This window comes from Nilaparvata lugens, chromosome X, assembly GCF_014356525.2.
Source record: "Nilaparvata lugens isolate BPH chromosome X, ASM1435652v1, whole genome shotgun sequence".
NCBI classification, from domain to species: domain Eukaryota; kingdom Metazoa; phylum Arthropoda; class Insecta; order Hemiptera; family Delphacidae; genus Nilaparvata; species Nilaparvata lugens.
Genome location: NC_052518.1, coordinates 25,592,988 through 25,599,859, shown reverse-complemented (window position 1 = coordinate 25,599,859; position 6,872 = coordinate 25,592,988). Strand labels below are relative to the sequence as shown.

The 6,872-nt window shown below is 33.2% G+C and overlaps 1 pseudogene; it reads left to right on the top strand.

Annotated features, from left to right (window-relative positions):
- The first annotated feature begins 4,510 nt into the window (after positions 1-4,510).
- LOC111046496 lies at positions 4,511-6,524 on the top strand (annotated as a pseudogene).
- The last annotated feature ends 348 nt before the right edge of the window (positions 6,525-6,872 follow it).

The following is a 6,872-nucleotide window of genomic DNA, read 5'->3' as shown; positions in this document are numbered from 1 at the left end:
AGAATAATTCACACTTTAAAAACGTTTCATAGGTCCGATGAATTCAGATGAAAGGTTTAGACCGGGCGCAGGATGCACACACCGACTAGTAACCATTGCAAAAGACAAATATGCGAAGCAATTGATGAATAACTGAATCACAACTAAAGAATAGAATAAATGAATTAATTTGTAGAATAATTCACACTTTAAAAACGTTCTGTAGGTCCAATGAATTCAGATGAAAAGTTTAGACCGGGCGCAAGGTACGCACACCTGACTATCCACCATTGAAAGACACGGAGACGCTGCAAGCTACAATGAAAGAAGCAAGCTGCCGGATGTGTTTGAAACGTAGGCAAAGCGCCCGTAACCGCATAGTGAAAAAGTAACAAATATCTAGAAAGAAAGATGCCTAAAGACAAGATTAAATTCCAAAAAATCGAATAGTAAAAATATTAAAATTGCAACGGCAAATAATCCGACGAAAAAATACGAATAAAAGTATAGAAAACCAGCTTGACTAAAGCAGTGTCGAAGAACCGACTGTGACGTCACTGGTCAGCGCAGACAGACAAAAGACACAGCGCGCAGACAGACAGACATGATGTCTACGTAGTAGCGGAACGAATAACAAGTGGAACCGTTCCAATAAATGCTTTGTCAGATTTTACACCACCATCCTAGACAGTAACAACATACTAAATGAACAGCTGAATTTCAAATCCAACAAACTTTTTGATCACATAATAAACACCACAAATCTTCCTAACCATCAAAACATTTCCGGTCTACACTGTTGAAAATGATCGCCAGACGATTGAAAGTACTCCAGTGAGTAAGTAAAAGTTTTTAATATTTACTTAATAATCGACTGCATGTCATGTTAAAATACATAGAAAAAGTGTGTTTATACAAAGCAGCTCAGAATGGATCAAGAAATCATCACCTTTAATTCTGCCAGACAAGCAATGATCCTCAACTACAGATCAACAATGTTTAAGGTTAGGAAGAAACAACTCCACATTAAATTTAACAAAACATGTCTCAACTCAAATCTCACTCCAAAGTATGCCAAAATCAAAATTAAAAATGATTCCAGACCTGCTAAAATTGCCAAAACCAAAGCTGAAAAGATAATAATCAAAGAAAACATCAAATACCTATACAAACAAAAAGAACTGCTCAACTCCAAACTTTTGAAACTACACCTAGAAATCTCTAACACTTATGGACATGACTTCTTTCAAGAATTAGCCATCACAACCCATCACTGGATTAAACAACAAACCAAAAAAATAGAAGAGACAAACAATAAGAAAATTGCTAACCTAACCCCTCCACACACAGCCATTGAATCCAACCATGAATTCTACAAAAGAACTGTAAACCTAACAAATACAGAATTCACAAAGAAAGAACTTGATATTCTTGACAAAGGCCTCAAACACAACCTATCCTACAAATGCAATAATGGCACATTGAAACAGATAGTTATTGAAACAGAGACATCCATACATCATACTGAATCACATATTCAAGATGAACTAAGACATGAAACATTAAAAATAATCAAAAGCAACAAAACACAAACCAAAAACTCCCTCAACAATGAAGCCCAAATAATAAGAGATTTACAGAATAAAGCAAATGATAACAACTTGAAATTCGTCAAAGCAGATAAGGGGAACACCACAGTAATCATAAACAAAAAAGACCTTGACCAAAAAACCATGGATTTCATTACTAAAAACAACATAAAACAACTCAAATCAGACCCAACAAACGAATACCACATAACCATAAAGAAAACAATCAACAATGCAAAACATATAATATCAGCAACAGAAAAAAGGACACTCAAACAAATCCACCCATCAGCACCGACCCTACAAACACTCCCAAAATTACACAAACCCAACATTCCCATCTGACCCATAGTAAACTACCGCGAAGCACCAGCCTACAAACTTTCAAAACACCTAGACCATACACTTAGAAAAGTAATTGATCTAAACAACAATACACACCTCAAAAACAGTGATGAGCTTATCTCAAACTGAAAGACACTCACATTCCGTTCAACTCAACCCTAGCAACCTTTGATATAACAAACATGTACACCAACATTCCATGAAACTATATCCATAATCAGAGACCTCCTTACAAAAAGTAACTTACCAGTAGAAAAAACTGATGAAATTATTGAAATCCTACAGACAATAACCAAACAAAACTATTTCACTTATGACAATAAGTTCTATCTACAAGATGAAGGTTTACCCATGGGGTCACCAATTAGTAGCTTACTTGCAGAAATATACATTCAAAACTTTGAAAACAAACACATCCTCAATAGTGAAATATCAAAGAAGATAGTTTTCTGGTATAGATACATAGATGATGTCTTAATTCTCTTTAAGGGAAACCAGAGACAATGTGAAGTTCTCCGTAAACACATCAACAAGTTCAACAACAAAATACAATTCACTTCTGAATATGAACAAAACAACTCTATAAACTTCCTCGACCTATCAATCACAAAAAATCCAGACCAAAAACTCAGCTTCAACATTTGCAGGAAACCAACCACAACAGACACACTAATCCACAACTCCTCCAACCACCCAACACAGCACAAACATGCAGCATTCAGATCCATGCTCTATAGACTCAACAAAATACCCTTATCACCAGAAAACTACAAAAATGAGCTCAACACAATAAAATACCTAGCACAGAGTAATGGATATGACCCAAACATAATAGATAAACTAAACAAAAAAACAAAAGCAAAATCATATAAGCAAGAAACCAATCCAACAAATGAGAGAAAACACTTCATAGCACTAACATATATCAATAGTCAATCTAATAAAATTGCCAGAATTTTTAAAAAAGCAGGCTACAAGGTGGCTTTCAAAACCAAAAATAAGCTGATGGCCACCCTCACCCCCAAAACCACCGACAAACACAACCTCCTTGGGGTATATAAGATAAAATGTAGCGATTGTGAAAAATTCTATATTGGCAGAAGTGGACGATCATTCAAACTTAGATTTAAAGAACATATCAACGCACTTAAAACCAAAACGGAATCAGCTTTTGCAACACATTTAAATGAAACCGGGCACACCTACACAAACATAGATACCAACCTTACAATATTGAAAGTAAAAAGAAATGGACATGAATTAAATACAACAGAACAGTTTGAAATTCATAAAGCCACCATCCTAGACAGTAACAACATACTAAATGAACAGCTGAATTTCAAATCCAACAAACTTTTTGATCACATAATAAACACCACAAATCTTCCTAACCATCAAAACATTTCCGGTCTACACTGTTGAAAATGATCGCCAGACGATTGAAAGTACTCCAGTCAGTAAGTAAAAGTTTTTAATATTTACTCGACTGCATGTCGTGTTCAAATACATAGAAAAAGTGTGAATATTTAATCCTTCTAGAGGATTCATAAGAAACGAGGCTTCTATAACCAGCACGCGTGTGTTTCTTGCTGTGTGAATGAAATATCTTGGTTGGTTGGTTGGTTACCCAAGTATAATAGTCTATTTTAATAAAATAAAATTATGCCAGCCCCAAATTTCAACGATTATTTTAGCCAGTCTTCTTCTGTTTAGATTTTCTAAGTGAGTTCTAAACTCTTTTCAAGGGCAAAAAGTTGGCTTATTAATTTTATTCACAGCGGCGCACGCAGACTAAATTAATAATATGATAGGCCTACACTGTAACCTATAGTTTGTTTTTCTTATAAACCATATACTCTCCAACTTCATTTTAGGCTACACTAGAGCTCAGTATATTATTACTATCTATAGTGAGGTCCACGTTATAATGATAGTATTTGATCAACTTTGGTTTTGCTATCCTTGTCTATCATTCGACAAAGCCGGTGGCACTATCCTTTTCTAGGTTCACAACGATGACAATATATTTTTGACAGTGTAGAAATATAATTAAATAATGCAGAGAATCGGCATTGCTATTTTTCTATCTTCATCCACTGCCATTATAACGTGGACTAAACTATATATAATTGGTACGGTAAGACATTTATGTTTATAGAAAAACTAATAATTATAGAAAAATATAGAATTAGGCTAGGTAGTCCAGCGCATGTAGTAAATAGAATATCCAATGATCATAGGTTTTGTTTGGTCAAGCTGATAAGATACACATCTAGGTACAATTTATATTCTACTTACAGTGTGAATAACTAGGTACCTATCTTCTCAGCTTATCTTTATTCAAGATTATAAAGGACTAAATGCTAATTCATCTATTAGTGATTTCCGTGGTCTTATTTTTGCTTGTTTAGCGCAAAATTATGCACATAGGCCACATCAATCGCTTATAGGCGCGCAATATTGATTCATGTGCATAACAAGCTAAAACGAGCTGAAATAAGACAGAGAATGCATTGATGTGTATGATTGGTTCATGATAGTTGATAATTTAATTTTGATAAAATAGAAATGATTTGAAAATAATGGTAATTTTTTAGATGCTCTGTGAGGACATAGCAAGGAGGATCTACCTGAAAATATGGAAATTGAGAAGAAAGTTCTTTTCACAATATAGATGTTGTCCAAACCTGAAACATTTCTAGCTGCAGGTGATAGGTTCAACCTATCAAAAAGTACTGCTCACAACATATTCTATGAGGTGGTGAATGCTATTGTCATTGCAATGGATGATTATATTAAATGGCCTACACCTCTTCAACAACAACACTCATCTGAGGTAATTGAGTACATATGCTATTTAAATAAAATTCGGGCAGATAGAAGGAACATTTTTTTATTCATTTAATCATCAATCAATTAAAAATCATAATATATAGATATGACTGGGCGAGAGCAACAATTTCCTAAGAATTTCAGACCAATCTCATGTCTAATTTGAAGATACTAGAAACTTAGAAGGATGAAGCACTTATTTTTAAACTAATACTGCACATGAAAGATCACTATAAGAACATAAAAATTGTAGATATTGAAAAAAGTAAGTCTTAGTCCATGCTATCTACCTGTGCTATTCCAATCTACACAATTAAAGCGAATGTTATTTATATAACTTATACCTAAAAGAAATAGAAAAAAAAACAACAAATGAAATGATCTTTTTCAGATCTTCAAAGCTCGTTCAAGAGGGTTCAGTGGTATTATTGCAGCAATCGATGGGTACCATATCCAAATAAAAAAACCGGCGGGTAATGACCATGATTATTACAACAGGAAACAAGTTCACTCAGTGATTCTGCAAGGAATTTGTGATGAAAATTGCAAATTTATTAATGTTTCCACGGGATACCCAGGAAGAATGCACGATGCCAGAGTGTTTAGCGTCAGTTCTATTGGGCAAGAATTGCAGGAGAACCACGAAAGATTAATATCTCCTGAGCATCACCTTATAGGTGATGCTGCCTATAAACTCACACCATAGGTACTCACGCCATTCCGTGATACAGGTCACTTAACAGAGAGACAAACAAATTATAATAGAAAGTTGTCTTCTGTTCGATCTGTCATTGAAAGATGTTTTGGAAGGCTCAAGGGTAAGTTCCGCAGGTTGAAGTTGTTGGAGCTTACCAGCCTACAACTCATTTCTAAAACGATAATGGCATCATGCGTACTGCATAATTTTATAATAGAAAATGAAGGTTTGAGCAGCGATGAAGAATACTCTGATGAGGAGGATAATCCTCCGCAACACGAATTTCAACAGCAGTTCAATGATCGTGCTGATGAAAAAAGAAACCATATAGCTGCTACATTGCCCTTGTAAATAGTAATAGTATTCATTTTTACTCAATATATTTATTTTACATGTTACATTGTTTGAATATTTTTATCCCAGAAGCTGCTTTGGATGAAACACTAACTATATATACCTACTTACACTCCTCACCCGTGATTATGGCATCCCCGCCAAATAATAAACAACATTTACCAAAAATGTACAATTTTATGATTGTTGATGTTCTGATTGGAACACTACAATTGATAAAGGAGCATCATATAACATTCTGTAAAAGTATTAGTATATTTCATGTCATTGATATTGATAAGAATATTATTTATTTTTCATTGCAATTCCAGATGGTGTTTTGTTCTAATATTTTCTTATGGTATTTTGAAATAAATATTAAATGACAAATTAGTTTTGAAGTTACTCTCAAGGAATAAGCTGTGAAAAAAAGTAAAGTTGAAGAGAATTGATATTGTCCAACTCCAAAAGTCGTTATGTTAAAAAATTTAATTTTTCAGGAACAAGAAAAAACAAATAATTCATTCCCTACAAAAGGGAACTAGTTCAAACAAGTTGCTAAAAATTTGTAAAAAATCATATTATTTATAACACTTTTATAGAAAATCAAGTGACATTAGTTTTTTTCAGAAAATAGAAAAATGATTTGGACTTGATTAATTTTGGAACTGTAATTTGGACAGCAAGTCAGCAGGGAAATCAGATCAGGTACCAAAATCATGAGCTACAAATTATTTATTCAGCGTAATAAATGTTTATTTCATTTTCATGAATAACTCAATGATATTAAGTTCAATTAAGAATAATTAATATTTACTTTTTTCTTCAAGAATAAGTAAAAATGTAGTATGAGAAACAATCAGATAAATGTAATATTGTAGTAATATTCAGATATAAGTAATATTCGAATATCAAGGCGTAAATTAACAATCATTATCAAAATTCGTGAAAAAAGTAGGAAGAGTCTCATAATAGAAACGACAAAGCAAAAAGTATATGCAATACCTAATAATATAAAAAATTCAAAGAAGGAAATAGTTTGTTTTCAGAAGTTCATCATTTTCTATTAAATCAATAAGTCAAAACACTAGTGTGAA